Below are 17356 nucleotides of genomic sequence, written 5' to 3'. Positions count from 1 at the left end.
ACTTTTTACACAGGGGGCCAGTTCACTGACTCTCAGACCGTTGGAGAGCCAGACTTTAAAAAAAACTATGAACAAATCCCTATGCACACTGCACATATCTTATTTTAAAGTAAAAAAACAAAACGGGAACAAATACAATATTTAAAATAAAGAACAAGTAAATTTAAATCGACAAACTGACCAGTATTTCAATGGGAACTATGCTCCTCTCACTGACCACCAATGAAAGAGGTGCCCCTTCCGGAAGTGCGGCGGGGGCTGGATAAATGGCCTTAGGGGGCCGCATGCGGCCCGTGGGCCGTAGTTTGGGGACCCCTGACCTAGAACATTTGCCCGAGCAAAGTGTCCCATTCCCTGGAGATGCTGTACAAGTTATTGTTTTTATTTCTCATTAAAATAGAAAAAATACTAGACACGTTGGAAAAATTATTGATGACTCCATCACTATTGCCATGATTATTTTTACAAATTATTTTTAATCTTTATTTATGTTCACACAAATAAGGTATCAAGGACTTTTATCCTTCTAAACCTCTCAATAAAATTTCTGTACTAGTGCATAGCTTTTATAATTTTTAACAGTTGAGTAAGATATAGAATTATTAAATTATAATTCAAACAGCCATATTCTTGTTTGATATTTTCATGCATTTTTTTATTATTGCTAAAAAAAACCGGTTCAATAAATATTTCAGTCACACAGTTTTTCATCTTTTTATATTTGGGGTCAGCAAACTTTTTCTAGAGAGGGTCAGATAGGTAAATATTTTAGACTCCGCAGGCCATATGATGTGTCACAACTACTCAATGCTATTCCAATAAACTTTTATTTATGAACACTGTTATTTGAATTTCATATCATTTTCATGTTATAAATATATTTATTTTGAACCACTGAAATAGATAAAAAAGCATTCTTGGTTTTCAAACTGTATAAAAACAGGTGGTGGGCCTAATGGGACATGCTAACTGTGGTTTGCAGATGTTTTAGATTCTTTCTGTAGGAAAAATGTCTCAAAATGGACTAACTGGGCTACATGATACATTGTTGTGGCTTAATATTATGATATTCCAAATTACATTTTGAAAGATTAAATAGTTTATTTTCTTGCTTCAAATGGAAAGCCTCTGACCTACCAGTTCAAGGGAGCCCATACATGGCAAGTGAAAGAGCTCTGGGGACAGAAACCAGAGCCGTGGGGGCTGGCTTTCTCACGGACCGCCTCTGTGCTGGGCACCTCACTAGTCCCCTTGGTGCCCATCTGTAAGAGGAAGCCACTGCACCCGACGCCCCCTAGAAAGGCCTAAAAACACTACAATTCTGTCTTTCCAATGAACTCACTGCCCACAGTTGCTTTCCTTTACTCCTGGGCAAAGGGCCACAGGTAAAAGTGTGGGCAAGAAATGCTTTGGGACAGAGGAGAGACAAACACAGTCGAGTTATTTTCATTACGAGAATCAAAGCATTAGTATTCCAGAAGGTGAAAATAAAAATGTGTACTGAGTAACAACAGCATGCAAACTAGAGAATAAAACGATACATGGAGGGGAAAACCTAACCTATCTTAAAAAGAAAAAGCATTTCAACTATTTTCACTAAAGTATCCGTGACCAAGAGAAGAGAGAAAGAAATAGTGCATATTCACACCATGGGATACTACATAGTGACAACATGAGTATTTCTCATAGATTATAAAACTAAAGAAAATAGATGCGAGGAAATATACATCACATACTTCCATTGATATGAAGCTCAAGAAGAGGCAAAATCAACTGTTGACAGAAAACTTGGGACTTCTAGAAGATTCTTTGGGGGAGGGCATGTTGACCGGAAGCATCACGAACATCCTGAGCACTGGAAATGTTCTCCTGTCTTGACCTAGATGGTCTCTACAAAGGTCAGAATTCATCAGTTGTACACAAGATTTTCACCTGTTATAATGTATGTTATACCTCAATTAAAAGTGTTTTTAAAACATAAACCAAAAGAAATGAAAAGAGAAACATAGCAGACGTGTTACACAAAACAAATTTATTTGGTGATCACAGGTGGGAGCATTAGAAGTTATAAAAAGAGAGCCTGAAATGAAGGCTTGATTGTTCAGTAAAATAGTCTGAAAGGTATGCATGTCTAGAGCATTAGTGTGTCATTAAAATGATCAAAACTCGCCTGACCAGGAAGTGGCGCAGTGAATAAAGCGTCAGACTGGGATGCGGAGGACCCAGGTTCGAGACCCCAAGGTCGCCAGCTTGAGCACGGGCTCATCTGGCTTGAGCAAAAAGCTCACCACCTTGGACCCAAGGTCATTGGCTCGAGCAAGGGGTTACTCGGTCTGCTGAAGGCCCAAAGTCAAGGCACATATGAGAAAGCAATCAATGAACAACTAAGGTGTTGCAACGAAAAACTGATGATTGATGCTTCTCATCTCTCTTCGTTCCTATCTGTCTGTTCCTATTTATCCCTCTCTCTGACTCTGTCCCTGTAAAAAATAAATAAATAAATAAAAATAAATAAAACTCAGTAATCTTGAGGAAAGAAATACCACCAGGGTGATATGAAGTTTCCAGAATGTACAGTATATAAAAGGAGGCCTCTCATTTGCTCCTACAGGAGTCCAGGGCCCACCGGCTGACTGTAAAACTGAAGAAAACCTCGGGAATAGAAAGATAAAAAATAAAAATGCAAGACCTTGGCAGAAGGAACAGTGAAAATGGCACCAAAAAAAGGCAGCAAGTCTCCCAAGATCCCAGCGAAGAAGAATCAGAATGAAATGAGATCTGCCATCCTGAAAGGAAAGAAGAAAGTCACCGGTCTCACTGTGCTGGCCAAACAGTCACAAGAAGGTCATTGTCCAGCAGGACAGAGGCAGAAGCAAGTCCGCAAGCTGTCCTAGGACAGCTGCCATGATTCTCCCGCCTGCGGGGTCACCTCCCAGTTCAATCCCAGACTGCAGTATGAAAGGTAACTATGACAAACTGCCATCACACAAGCACCTTGTGGGATTAGCAAACCCACAAAGTCTTTAAAACAGTCTGTTCTTTATTCCTAAAACAGTTAATTTAAAAAATATAGACTATAATCAAACCAAAACTCTGAAGTAGAGAAAACATACTGTCCTTACACTAACACAACACGATTAGCCTTTTGTTATATTTATACAGACTTCTAATTGTGTTCCCTGTAAAATTCTTTTGACATAGTTTATCCAGTTATTCAATACATGTTTTTCAGAGCTTATTTTGAGGCAAGCATTTTGCTATACACCAAGGTTGAAATATTAATTTTATTTTGACAAATCTTTTTTTTTTTTACTTATTAGTAAATCATAAGCATTTCCATCATAAAAGTAAAATTATGAGCCTAGTTTTCTTGCATTTTATTGCTCCTTACTACACATATAGAGAAGTGTACAAGCTGTAGAGGCACAATACAGTGAGTTCCCCCGAAGTGAACACATCCATGTAACCACACTCAGGTCAAAAGCAGACAATGAGGATTTTTCAGATGGCAGCGGAGTAGGCGGACGCCCAGACGCCGAGCTCTCACCACCAAACGGGAATACAAATCATTTTAGAAAAAATCAGCATGAAAAACCAACTCTGAACTGCAAGAACAGCTCTCAAAAACCAAGGAGCAAAGAAGAAGCCACAACAAACCTGGTAGAGAGCGCCTGAAACTTCCCTGCTTACAGGAACGGGGGGGGGGTGTGAGGCTGAGAGCCCAGAGGGGATCTCACACAAGGGAAAAGAGCAGAAACTACTGCTCACAGCCACTTGCCTGGCGACCAGGGAGCGAGGTGTGTTGAAAAGACCAGCTTATCTCCCAAGTGGAAAGGAAAGAGAGAGAAACAGACTGTGAGGGGCTAAGGAATGAAGGAGATGACCTAAAAAAGCTGACTCATCCATGCTGGAGGAGGCCATAGCTGGGGGAGGGACTGAACCTTTCACAAAACAGAGCTGAATTGCTTCCGGATCAGAGATCTCTGGACATCTATCCAGCTCCAATCAGTGCAACAAGACACAGCTTGAACAAGAAGTGGGGAAGAGGGGCAGTAACTCAGGTCTCCATGGAGATCTGAGATACTTCTCCCCCTACTGAAGCTGAGAAAACACCCTGCCCCCAGGGAGATTAGTTGGCTAAAGAGACCTTCAGAGTCTCAGGTTACACCCATCTCATTCCTGGATACAGTTTCAAGGAAACCCCCTGCTGAGATCAGTAAACAAGACTATCACCTGTTAAGAAAACAAACAAATCAAGACTTCAAAGCTGCCCAAATCCAAAAGTGGATTACAGATAACAGCTGATACCAACCCAAGAAGACCTAGAAATAACACAACTGAAAACTGGAGGCAGACAACACCAAGCCTAGACTCAACCAACTCTACAAATTAAACACCCAAAAACAGACAATGAGAAGACAAAGAAGTGCAATCCAAATGAAACCACAAGAGACACCTTCAGGAGATGAACTGAGTGATATGGAAATAATCAAACTTCCAGATGCGGAGTTCAAAATAATGATTCTAAGGATGCTTAGGGATCTTAGAACAACAATGGATGGTCATTATGCACACCTAAATAAAGAAATAGCAAGTATAAAAAAAATCAGTTGGAGATGACAAATACAATATCAGAAATAAAGACCACAATGGAAGGAATTAAAAACAGGATAGAGCGAGCTGAGGATCAAATCAGCGAGTTGGAGGACAACTGGAATGAAGGCATGAAAGCAGAGAAGAAAAGAGAAAAGAGACTCAAAAAGTCAGAGGAAACCCTTAGAGAGCTCTGTGACAACATGAAGAGAAATAACATCTGCATCATAGGGGTTCCTGAAGAAGAAGAAAAAGAACAAGGGATAGAGACTTTGTTCAATCATATCATAGCTGAAAACTTCCCTAAATTAATGCAAGAGAAACTCTCACAAGTCCAAGAAGCACAGAGGACTCCATTAAAGAGAAACCCAAAGAAACCTACACCAAGACACATAATAATTAATATACCAAGGCTAAGCGATAAAGAGAAAATATTAAAAGCTGCAAGAGAAAAAAAAGTTATCACCTACAAAGGAGCCCCCATAAGGATGACATCCGACTTCTCAACAGAAACACTTGAGGCCAGAAGGGAATGGCAAGAAATATTCAAAGTAATGCAGAACAAGAACCTACAACCAAGACTACTTTATCCAACAAGGCTATTGTTTAAAATCGAAGGAGAAATAAAAAGCTTCCCAGACAAAAAACAACTCAAGGAATTCATTACAACCAAACCAATGCTGCAGGAAATATTAAGGGGCCTGTTGTAAACAGATCAAAGTGGGAAAAGAATATAGCAAAAAAGGAATACACCTTTAAAGAAGAAAATGGCAATAAACAAGTACATATCAATAATAACCTTAAATGTAAGTGGATTAAATGATCCAATCAAAAGAAATAGGGTAGCTGCGTGGATAAGAAAATAGGAACCATATATATGCTGTCTACAAGAGACACACCTTAGAACAAAAGATACACATAGATTGAAGGTAAAAGGATGGAAAAACACATTTCATGCAAATGGAAATGAAAAAAAAGCTGGGGTAGCAATACTTATATCAGACAAGCTGGACTTTAAAACAAAGGATATAGTAAGAGATAAAAAAATTCCGGAGATGACATCAGAGTAATGGCGGGGTAGGAAGCGATACCGATAAATCTCCCCCAAAACTCAACAAGATCTTCAACCAGAAACAGAAAAACCTATCCTTGGAGCCTCCAGATGTTTCGCAATACACCCGAAGGTATGGTCGAGCGAAAAATTGGCTAAATATATAACCAAACCCCGAAGGAAATAGGGAGTGGAAAATGCTCCGCCTTCCTCACTAACCTAAACAGGGCGGCTTTCTCTGGGATCTGTGAATATAGAAACTGAGGCGGGCAGAGGGGGTGAATAGATCCAGGCCATGGCACAAACGGCCGAACCAGGCTGTGGCACGGAGATCCAAGCCGAGGAAAAACTGATCTTGTGGCAACCCGGGCAATACAGCTAACACTCGCGCCAAACCCAAACAAAGAAAGACAAGCGGGGCAGCCATTTTACCTGATCTCCTGGTCGGTGCGCGCAGCTACTGGGCGAGAGATTTCTTCCTAAGCCCCGGGAGTGGGTGCCCGTGTTACCCCACAGAGAGGCAGAGTCAGGGGCCTTTCTGTGGGCCGAAAGCAGAGTCTCTGGGCAGCCCCAGTGCCCTGGGAAAGCCGCGCACGGGAGGGAGCAAGAACTAATTCCAACGGTGGAACTTTTCTGTGCTGGTGGGGGTTTGACTCAGAGGGAAATGCAGCCGGACTCATATCCTGGTCTGTGCGCTCAGATAGTGAGCAAGAGATTCCTCCGAGTGCCTCGGCAGTGCACGCCCGTGGTATCGCACAGAGGGGCAGAATCAGGGGCCTTTGTGTGGGCCAAAGCAGAATCTCGGGCCGCCCCAGCGCCTTGCAAAAGCCGCGCATGGGTTCGGAGCGAGAGCCAATTCCAACGCTGCAACTATTCCATGCGGTTGGGGGTTTCACTCAGAGCATGAGACTGCTGGCCGGATATCCTGGTCTGCGCACGGAGCGAGAGTTTCCTCCAAGCGCCCCGGAAGTGGGCGCCCGCCTGTATTATCAGACAGAGTGGCAGAGCCAGAGGTCTTTGAGTGGGCGGAAACCCCGCCTGATTATGCTAGCAGCTCTGACTGACTGAGCCTTACCCAGAGCCCTGTGCTGAGTGGAAATAGAGTGGGGAGTTGCCAGCTCTTTGAGCCTCTTACTATCCAGGCAGAGGCAGCAGCAACCCCATAGCTGGATTATCAGGCTACTAATTGAGGAAGGAAAGACTAGGAGAAAGGTTCCAGGAACACGGACTCTCTCACTGGCGGAGCCTATAAATGCTAATGAGCCTTGACTGCCAACGAGACTAAAGCAAAATACATGACATCGCCATAGAGACTTATCAACTGCAAACCTCTACCTGAGCGTGCCAAAGTGGCAGAACCCAGGGTACAGCGTCACCGACCAGGAAGAGGGAGAGAAAAGAAAAAGCAAGAAGATAACCTCTCAAAATCAAGAATAATCTGCAGACTTTATAACCTATCCCATTTTATTATATTTGTTCGTTTGTTTCTCTTATCTTCATTCTTGATTTTTTTTTTTCCTCCTCCAATTTGGCCAATTAACTCTCTGCCAGTCTTACTCTCTCCTCTCCTTGAACTACACTACCCATAAGTGTTACATCTCCCATTATCTTTTCTCTCCTCTTCCTTTCTCTCTATGAGGGTTGTACTCCAAAACCCTTAAATCTCTCTCTCTCTCTCTCTCTCTCTCTCCTTTTTTTTCTTTTGTCTTCTTTTAGTGGTTCCCTCTTTTTTTTTCTCTCTTTCTTTTCTCCCTCTATATTAGTTTCTTCCTTTCTCCTTTACATCTCCTCTCATTCAAACCTCAATAACAAACAAATTATCTTATCTGGGACTCAAACTTATGTTTGTGGCATTTTGGGGGGTTTTTACTTCACCTTTTTAACTCACTAGCAGTGCTCCCATCCCTGGCTCTCCATTTTATCTAGTTCTTGTTACACTAAATACAATAGTAATTTTTTAATTTGTCCCCCAATTTTTCTGTTTTCCTCTTATTCCTCTCATCATAACTCATAGTCAACCAACACCTAGAAGCAAATCATTTTATTCTTGATCCAAATTTTTTCCTTATTTGCTTTTTGTGGGTCCATACCCCCTTCTTTTTTCTTTTTCTTTTTTTTTGCCCCTTTATTACTTTTCCCCAATTCAGGCCCTCCATTACAGGCATTGTTTGTTATAATTCACAGTTCACCACAAGATTTTCTCAAGAAAGAGGGGAGAGGAGAGGAGAGAAAAAAAGGAGGGGGGGAATAATTTCCTTTTTTTAAAAAAATTTTATTTTATTTTATTTTTCTTTATTTCATTATTAATTTTTTAAAAAAAAAACTTCAATTTTTTATTTTTTAACTTTTTATTCTTTATTAAATCTCATTAATACTATCAACAAAAACCACCCTCAGATGCCATTAAGGAAGAGAAAATCGAATATCATGGATACAAAAGAAAGAGAGGTAACACAGCTAGATGAGGAAAAATCTATGGAGAAAAAATTTAATATATTGGAAACCTTGGAGCTAAATGACAGAGAATTCAAGATAGAAATCCTAAAAATTCTCCGAGATATACAAGAAAACACAAAGGCAATTTAGGGAGCTCAGAAAACAACTCAATGAACACAAAGAATATATGTCCAAGGAAATTGAAACTATAAAAACAAATCAAACAGAAATGAAAAACTCAATTCACGAGCTGAAAAACGAAGTAACAAGCTTAGCTAATAGAACAGGTCAGATAGAAGAGAGGATTAGTGAAATAGAAGACAAGCAACTTGAGGCACAACAGAGAGAAGAAGAAAGAGACTCAAAAATTAAAAAAAATGAGATAGCCCTACAAGAATTATCTGACTCCATCAAAAAGAATAACATAAGAATAATAGGTATATCAGAGGGAGAAGAGAGAGAAAATGGAATGGAGAACATACTCAAACAAATAATAGATGAGAACTTCCCAAGCCTGTGGAAAGAACTAAAGCCTCAAGTTCAAGAAGCAAACAGAACTCCAAGTTTTCTTAACCCCAACAAACCTACTCCAAGGCATATCATAATGAAATTGACACAAACCAACAGCAAAGAAAAAATTCTCAAGGCAGCCAGGGAAAAGAAGAATACAACATATAAAGGAAGGCCCATTAGATTATCATCAGATTTCTCAGCAGAAACTCTACAAGCTAGAAGAGAGTGGACCCCAATATTTAAAGTCCTGAAAGAGAGGAACTTTCAGCCACGAATACTATACCCATCAAAGCTATCCTTCAAATATGAAGGAGAAATAAAAACATTCACAGATACAGAAAAGATGAGGGAATTTATCATCAGAAAACCCCCACTCCAGGAATTACTAAAGGGGGTTCTCCAATCAGATACAAAGAACAAAAAAAAACAGAGCCACAAGTAAAAGCTCCAAGAAGAACACAATAAAACCAAATTTAAACTGTGACAACAACAAAAAGGAAAGGGGGGAAGAAGATGGAGATTAACAGTAGCAAAGGACGATGGAGTGCAAAAGTACTCACAAAATAGTTCGCTACAATGAACAGGGTAGGGACCCCTTTAATTACTCAAAGGTAACCACCATTGAAAAAACCACCACAGAAGCACATGAGATAAAAAAGATAGCAACAGAGGAAAGATGCATGGAATACAACCAAATAAAAACAAAAGATAGAAAAATGAAAGAGAAGGATCCAACAAGACACAAAACTAACAGAAAGTAAGATATAAAATGGCAATAGGGAACTCACAAGTGTCAATAATTACACTAAATGTAAACGGATTAAATTCACCAATAAAAAGGCACAGAGTAGCAGAATGGATTAAAAAAGAAAATCCAACTGTATGCTGCCTACAGGAAACTCATCTAAGTAACAAGGATAAAAACAAATTCAAAGTGAAAGGCTGGAAAACAATACTCCAAGCAAATAACATCCAAAAAAAAAAGCAGGCGTAGCAATACTTATATCTGATAATGCTGACTACAAGACAGAAAAAGTACTCAGAGACAAAAATGGCCATTTCATAATGGCTAAGGGGACACTGAATCAAGAAGACATAACAATTCTTAATATATATGCACCAAACCAAGGAGCACCAAAATATATAAAACAGCTACTTATTGATCTTAAAAGAAAAACTGACAAAAATACAATCATACTTGGAGACCTCAATACACCGCTGACGGCTCTAGATCGGTCATCCAAACAGAGAATCAACAAAGACATAGTGACCTTAAACAAAACACTAGAGCACCTGGATATGATAGATATCTACAGGACATTTCATCCCAAAGTGACTGAGTGTACATTTTTCTCCAGTGTACATGGATCATTCTCAAGAATTGACCATATGTTGGGCCACAAAAACAACATCAGCAAATTCAGAAAAATCGAAGTTGTACCAAGCATATTTTCTGATCATAAAGCCTTGAAACTAGAATTCAACTGCAAAAAAGAGGAAAAAAATCCCACAAAAATGTGGAAACTAAACAACATACTTTTAAAAAATGAATGGCTCAAAGAAGAAATAAGTGCAGAGATTAAAAGATATATACAGACTAATAAAAATGACAATACGACATATCAGAATCTATGGGATGCAGCAAAAGCAGTGATAAGAGGGAAGTTCATATCACTTCAGGCATATATGAACAAACAAGAGAGAGCCCAAGTGAACCACTTAACTTCACACCTTAAGGAACTAGAAAAAGAAGAACAAAGACAACCCAAAACCAGCTGAAGAAAGGAGATAATAAAAATCAGAGCAGAAATAAATGAAATAGAGAACAGAAAAACTATAGAAAAAATTAATAGAACAAGGAGCTGGTTCTTTGAAAAGATCAACAAAATTGACAAACCCTTGGCAAGACTTACCAAGGAAAAAAGAGAAAGAACTTATATAAGCAAAATCCAAAATGAAAGAGGAGAAATCACCACGGACACCATAGATATACAAAGAATTATTGTAGAATACTATGAAAAACTTTAAGCCACTAAATTCAACAACCTAGAAGAAATGGATAAATTCCTAGAACAATACAACCTTCCTAGACTGAGTCAAGAAGAAGCAGAAAGCCTAAACAGACCTATTAGTAGAGAAGAAATAGAAAAAACCATTAAAAACCTCTCTAAAAATAAAAGTCCAGGCCCTGACTATACCAGCGAATTTTACCAAACATTCAAAGAAGACTTGGTTCCTATTCTACTGAAAGTCCTCCAAAAAATTGAAGAAGCAATACTTTCAAACACATTTTATGAGGCCAACATAACCCTCATACCAAAACCAGGCTAGGATGGCACAAAAAAAGAACACTACAGACCAATATCTCTAATGAATACAGATGCTAAAATACTAAACAAAATACTAGCAAATCGAATACAACAACATATTAAAAAAATAATACATCATGATCAAGTGGGATTCATCCGAGAATCTCAAGGATGGTTCAACATAGGTAAAACGGTTAACGTAATACACCATATCAACAAAACAAAGAACAAAAACCACATGATCTTATCAATAGACGCAGAAAAGGCTTTCGATAAAATACAACACAATTTTATGTTTAAGACTCTCAACAAAATGGGTATAGAAGGAAAATATCTAAACATGATAAAGGCCATATATGATAAACCATCAGCTAACATCATATTAAATGGCACTAAACTGAAGGCTTTCCCCCTTAAATCAGGAACAAGACAGGGTTGTCCACTCTCTCCACTCTTATTTAATGTGGTACTAGAGGTTCTAGCCAGAGCAATCAGACAAGACAAAGAAATAAAAGGCATCCATATCGGAAAAGAAGAAGTAAAGGTATCACTTTTTGCAGATGATATGATCCTATACATCGAAAACCCCAAAGAATCCACAAAAAGACTACTAGAAACAATAAGCCAATACAGTAAGGTCGCAGGATACAAAATTAACATACAGAAGTCAATAGCCTTTCTATATGCCAACAATGAAACAATTGAGAACGAACTCAAAAGAATAATCCCCTTCACGATTGCAACAAAAAAAATAAAATACTTAGGAATAAACATAACAAAGAATGTAAAGGACATATATAATGAAAACTATAAACCACTGTTAAGGGAAATCGAAAAAGATATAATGAGATGGAAGAATATACCTTGTTCTTGGCTAGGAAGAATAAATATAATCAAGATGGCTATATTACCCAAAGCAATATACAAATTTAATGCAATTCCCATCAAACTTCCAATGACATTTTTTAAAGAAATAGAGCAAAAAATCATCAGATTTATATGGAACTATAAAAAACCCCGAATAGCCAAAGCAATCCTAAAGAAAAAGAATGAAGCTGGGGGCATTACAATACCTGACTTCAAACTCTATTATAGGGCCGCGACAATCAAAACAGCATGGTATTGGCAGAAAAATAGACACTCAGACCAATGGAACAGAATAGAAAGTCCAGAAATAAAACCACATATATATAGTCAAATAATTTTTGATAAAGGGGCCAACAACACACAATGGAGAAAAGAAAGCCTCTTCAATAAATGGTGCTGGGAAAACTGGAAAGCCACATGCAAAAGAATGAAACTGGACTAGTTTGTCCCCCTGTACAAAAATTAACTCAAAATGGATCAAAGATCTAAACATAAGACCTGAAACAATTAAGTACATAGAAGAAGACATAGGTACTCAACTCATGGACCTGAGTTTTAAAGAGCATTTTATGAATTTGACTCCACAGGCAAGAGAAGTGAAGGCAAAAATTAATGAATGGGACTACATCAGACTAAGAAGTTTTTGCTCAGCAAGAGAAACTGATAATAAAATAAACAGAAAGCCAACTAAATGGGAAATGATATTTTCAAACAACAGCTCAGATAAGGGCCTAATATCCAAAATATACAAAGAACTCATAAAACTCAACAACAAACAAACAAACAATCCAATAAAAAAATGGGAAGAGGATATGAACAGACACTTCTCCCAGGAAGAAATACAAATGGCCAACAGATATATGAAAAGATGCTCATCTTCGTTAGTTATTAGAGAAATGCAAATCAAAATGGCAATGAGATACCACCTCACACCTGTTCAATTAGCTATTATTAGCAAGACAGATAATAGCAAATGTTGGAGAGGCTGTGGAGACAAAGGAACCCTCATACACTGTTGGTGGGAATGTAAAGTAGTGCAACCATTATGGAAGAAAGTATGGTGGTTCCTCAAAAAACTGAAAATAGAACTACCTTATGACCCAGCAATCCCTCTACTGGGTATATACCCCCAAAACTCAGAAACATTGATACGTAAAGACACATGCAGCCCCATGTTTATTGCAACATTGTTCACAGTGGCCAGGACATGGAAACAACCAAAAAGCCCGTCAATAGATGACTGGATAAAGAAGATGTGGCACATATACACTATGGAATACTACTCAGCCATAAGAAATGATGACATCGGAACATTTACAGCAAAATGGTGGGATCTTGATAACATGATACGAAGCGAAATAAGTAAATCAGAAAAAACCAGGAACTGCATTATTCCATACGTAGGTGGGACATAAAAGTGAAACTAAGAGACATTGATAAGAGTGTGGTGGTTACAGGGGGGAGGGGGGAATGGGAGAGGGAAAGGGGGAGGGGGAGGGGCACAAAGAAAACTAGATAGAAGGTGGCAGAGGACAATCTGACTTTGGGTGATGGGTATGCAACATAATTGAACGACAAGATAACCTGGACCTGTTATCTTTGAATATATGTATCCTGATTTATTGATGTCACCCCATTAAAAAAATAAAATTATTATTAAAAAAAAAAAATTCCTAGAAACGAATGACAATGAGCCTACAACAACTGAAAATTTATGGGACACAGCGAAAGCAGTACTGAGAGGGAAGTTCATAGCACTACAGGCACAATTTCAGAAGCTAGAAAAAGCTGAAATAAACAACTTAACCCTGCATCTAAAAGAATTAGAAAAAGAACAGCAAGTAAAGCCCAAATGTAGTAGAAGGAAGGAAATAATAAAGATCAGAGCAGAAATAAATGACATAGAGGCTAAAGAAACAATACAGAGGATCAATGACACTAGGAGCTGGTTCTTTGAAAAGGTAAACAAGATTGATGAATCTTTAACTAGACTCACCAAGAAAAAGAGAGAGAGGACTCAAATAAATAAAATTAGAAATGAGAGAGGAGAAATAACAACTGACACAACAGAAATACAAAATATTATAAGAAAAACTATGAAGAACTGTACGCCAAAAAACTAGACAACCTAGATGAAATGGAAAAATTCCTTGAAACATACAATGTTCCAAAAATCAATCTGGAAGAATCAGAAAACCTAAACAGACCCATTACAACAAATGAGATCGAAACAGTTATCAAAAAACTCCCAACAATGGCCCTGGCCGGTTGGCTCAGTGGTAGAGCGTCGGCCTAGTGTGCGGAGGACCCGGGTTCGATTCCCGGCCAGGGCACACAGGAGAAGCACCCATTTGCTTCTCCACCCCTCCGCCGCGCCTTCCTCTCTGTCTCTCTCTTCCCCTCCCACAGCCAAGGCTCCGTTGGAGCAAAGATGGCCCGGGCGCTGGGGATGGCTCTGTGGCCTCTGCCTCAGGCGCTAGAGTGGCTCTGGTCGCAACATGGCGACGCCCAGGATGGGCAGAGCATCGCCCCCTGGTGGGCAGAGCGTCGCCCCATGGTGGGCGTGCCGGGTGGATCCCGGTCGGGCGCATGCGGGAGTCTGTCTGACTGTCTCTCCCTGTTTCCAGCTTCAGAAAAATGCAAAAAAAAAAAAAAAAAAAAAAACTCCCAACAAGGAAAAGTCCAGGGCCCGATGGCTTCACAACGGAATTCTACCAAATATTCAAAGAAGAACTAACTCCTATCTTTCTCAAACTATTTCAAAAAATTCAAGAAGAAGGAAGAATTCCAAGCTCCTTTTATGAGACGAGCATAATTCTGATTCCAAAACCAGGCAAAGACAACACAAAGAAAGAAAATTATAGGCCAATATCTCTGATGAATATAGATGCTAAAATCCTCAACAAAATATTAGCAATCCGGATCCAACAATATATGGAAAAAATCATACACCATGATCAAGTGGGATTTATTATGGGGAGGCAAGGCTGGTACAATATTCATAAATCAATCAATGTGATTCATCACATAAACAAAAAGAAGGAGAAAAACCATATGATAATTTCAATAGATGCAGAAAAAGCATTTGATAAAATCCAGCACCCATTCATGATCAAAACTCTCAGCAAAGTGGGAATACAGGGAACATACTTCAACATGATAAAAGCCATCTATGAGAAACCCACAGCCAACATCATACTCAATGGGCAAAAATTAAAAGCAATCCCCTTAAGATCAGGAACAAGGCAGGGGTGCCCCCTTTCACCACTCTTATTTAACATAGTCCTGGAAGTCCTAGCCACAGCAATCAGACAAGAAGAAGAAATAAAAGGCATTCAAGTTGGAAAAGAAGAAGTAAAACTATCATTATTTGCAGATGATATGATATTGTATATAGAAAACCCTGAAGTCTCAGTCAAAAAACTACTGAACCTGATAAATAAATTCAGCAAAGTGGCAGGATGTAAAATCAATACTCAGAAATCAGAGGCATTTTTATACACCAACAATGAACAGTCAGAAAGAGAAATTAAGGAAATAATCCCCTTCACAATTACAACCAAAAAAATAAAGTATCTAGGAGTAAACTTAACCAAGGAGACTAAAGACTTGTACTCGGAAAATTACAGAGCATTGATAAAAGAAATCAGGGAAGATACAAACAAGTGGAAGCATATACCGTGCTCATGATTAGGAAGAATAAACACCATTAAAATGTCTATATTACCCAAAGCAATCTATAAATTCAATGCAATACCAATTAAAATACCAATGACATACTTCAAAGATATAGACCACATATTCCAAAAATTTATATGGAACCAAAAGAGAACACGAATAGCCGCAGCAATCTTAAAAAAGAAGAATAAAGTGGGAGGTATCACACTTCCTGATATCAAGTTATACTACAAAGCCATTTTACTCAAAACGGCCTGGGCCCTGGCCGGTTGGCTCAGCGGTAGAGCGTCGGCCTGGCGTGCGGGGGACCCGGTTTCGATTCCGGCCAGGGCACATAGGAGAAGCGCCCATTTGCTTCTCCACCCCCACCCCCCTCCTTCCTCTCTCTCTCTTCCCCTCCCGCAGCAGAGGCTCCATTGGAGCAAAGATGGCCCGGATGCTGGGGATGGCTCCTTGGCCTCTGCCCCAGGCGCAGGAGTGGCTCTGGTCACGCCAGAGCGACGCCCCGGAGGGGCAGAGCATCACCCCCTGGTGGGCAGAGCTTCGCCCCTGGTGGGTGTGCCGGGTGGATCCCGGTCGGGCGCGTGCGTGAGTCTGTCTGATTGTCTCTCCCTGTTTCCAGCTTCAGAAAAATACAAAAACAATCAAACAAACAAAAAAAAAAACAGCCTGGTACTGGCATAAGAACAGGCATATAGATCAATGGAACAGAACAGAGAACCCAGAAATAAACCCACAGTTCTATGGACAACTGATATTTGACAAAGGAGGTAAGTAAATACAATGGAGTAAAGACAGCCTCTTTAACAAATGGTGTTGGGAAAACTGGACAGCTACCTGCAAAAACATGAAACTAGATCACCAGCTTACACCACTCACAAAAATAAACTCAAAATGGATAAAAGACTTAAATGTAAGCCGTGAAACCATAAGCATCTTAGAAGAAAACATAAACAGTAAGCTCTCCGACATCTCTCGGAGCAATATATTTGATGATTTATCTCCACGGGGAAGTGAAATAAAAGACAGGATAAACAAATGGGACTATATCAAACCAAAAAGCTTTTGCACAGCTAAAGACAACAAGAACAGAATAAAAAGACAAACTACACAATGGGAGAACATATTTGACAATACGTCTGATAAGGGGTTAATAACCAAAATTTATAAAGAACTTATAAATCTCAACACCAGGAAGACAAACAATTCAATCCAAAAATGGGCAAAAGAGATGAATAGATACTTCTCCAAAGAGGACATACAGATGGCCAATAGGCATAAGAAAAAATGCTCAACATCACTAATCATTAGAGAAATGCAAATTAAAACCACAATGAGATATCACCTCACACCAGCCAGAATGGCGCTCATCAACAAAACAACACAGAATAAGTGCTGGCGAGGATGTGGAGAAAAGGGAACACTCCTGCAGTGCTGGTGGGAATGCAGACTGGTGCAGCCACTGTGGAAAACAGTATGGAGATTCCTCAAAAAACTGAAAATCGAACTGCCTTTTGACCCAGCTATCCCACTTTTAGGAATATACCCCAAGGACACCATAGAACGGCTCCAAAAGGAGAAATGCACCCCCATGTTTGTGGCAGCATTGTTCACAATAGCGAAGATCTGGAAACAGCCCAAGTGTCCATCAGAGGACGAGTGGATTAAAAAGCTTTGGTATATATATATATACTATGGAATACTACTCAGCCATAAGAAATGATGACATCGGATCATTTACAATAACATGGATGGACCTTGATAACATTATACGAAGTGAAATAAGTAAATCAGAAAAAAAACTAAGAACTATATGAAACCATACATAGAAAGGACATAAAAATGAGACTCAGAGACATGAACAAGAATGTGATGGCAACAGGGGTGAGGGGTGGGGGAGGGGGGATGG

At 39.4% G+C, this 17356-nt stretch overlaps 1 protein-coding gene and 1 non-coding gene across 2 annotated transcripts in view; one reads left to right on the top strand and one right to left on the bottom strand.

Moving 5' to 3' along the window:
- INTU (inturned planar cell polarity protein) overlaps positions 1–17356 on the bottom strand; it is an 82341-nt gene that overhangs the window by 50185 nt on the left and 14800 nt on the right. The window lies entirely within an intron of this gene.
- Positions 14027–14102, top strand: TRNAT-AGU (transfer RNA threonine (anticodon AGU)). Its single transcript has one exon. It is a non-coding gene; the product is annotated as a tRNA-Thr (tRNA).

This window comes from Saccopteryx leptura, chromosome 1 (assembly GCF_036850995.1).
Source record: "Saccopteryx leptura isolate mSacLep1 chromosome 1, mSacLep1_pri_phased_curated, whole genome shotgun sequence".
In the NCBI taxonomy this organism is placed as follows: Eukaryota; Metazoa; Chordata; class Mammalia; order Chiroptera; family Emballonuridae; genus Saccopteryx; species Saccopteryx leptura.
The sequence above is the reverse complement of the archived record's forward strand: the minus strand, read 5'-3'. Positions and strand labels throughout refer to the sequence as shown.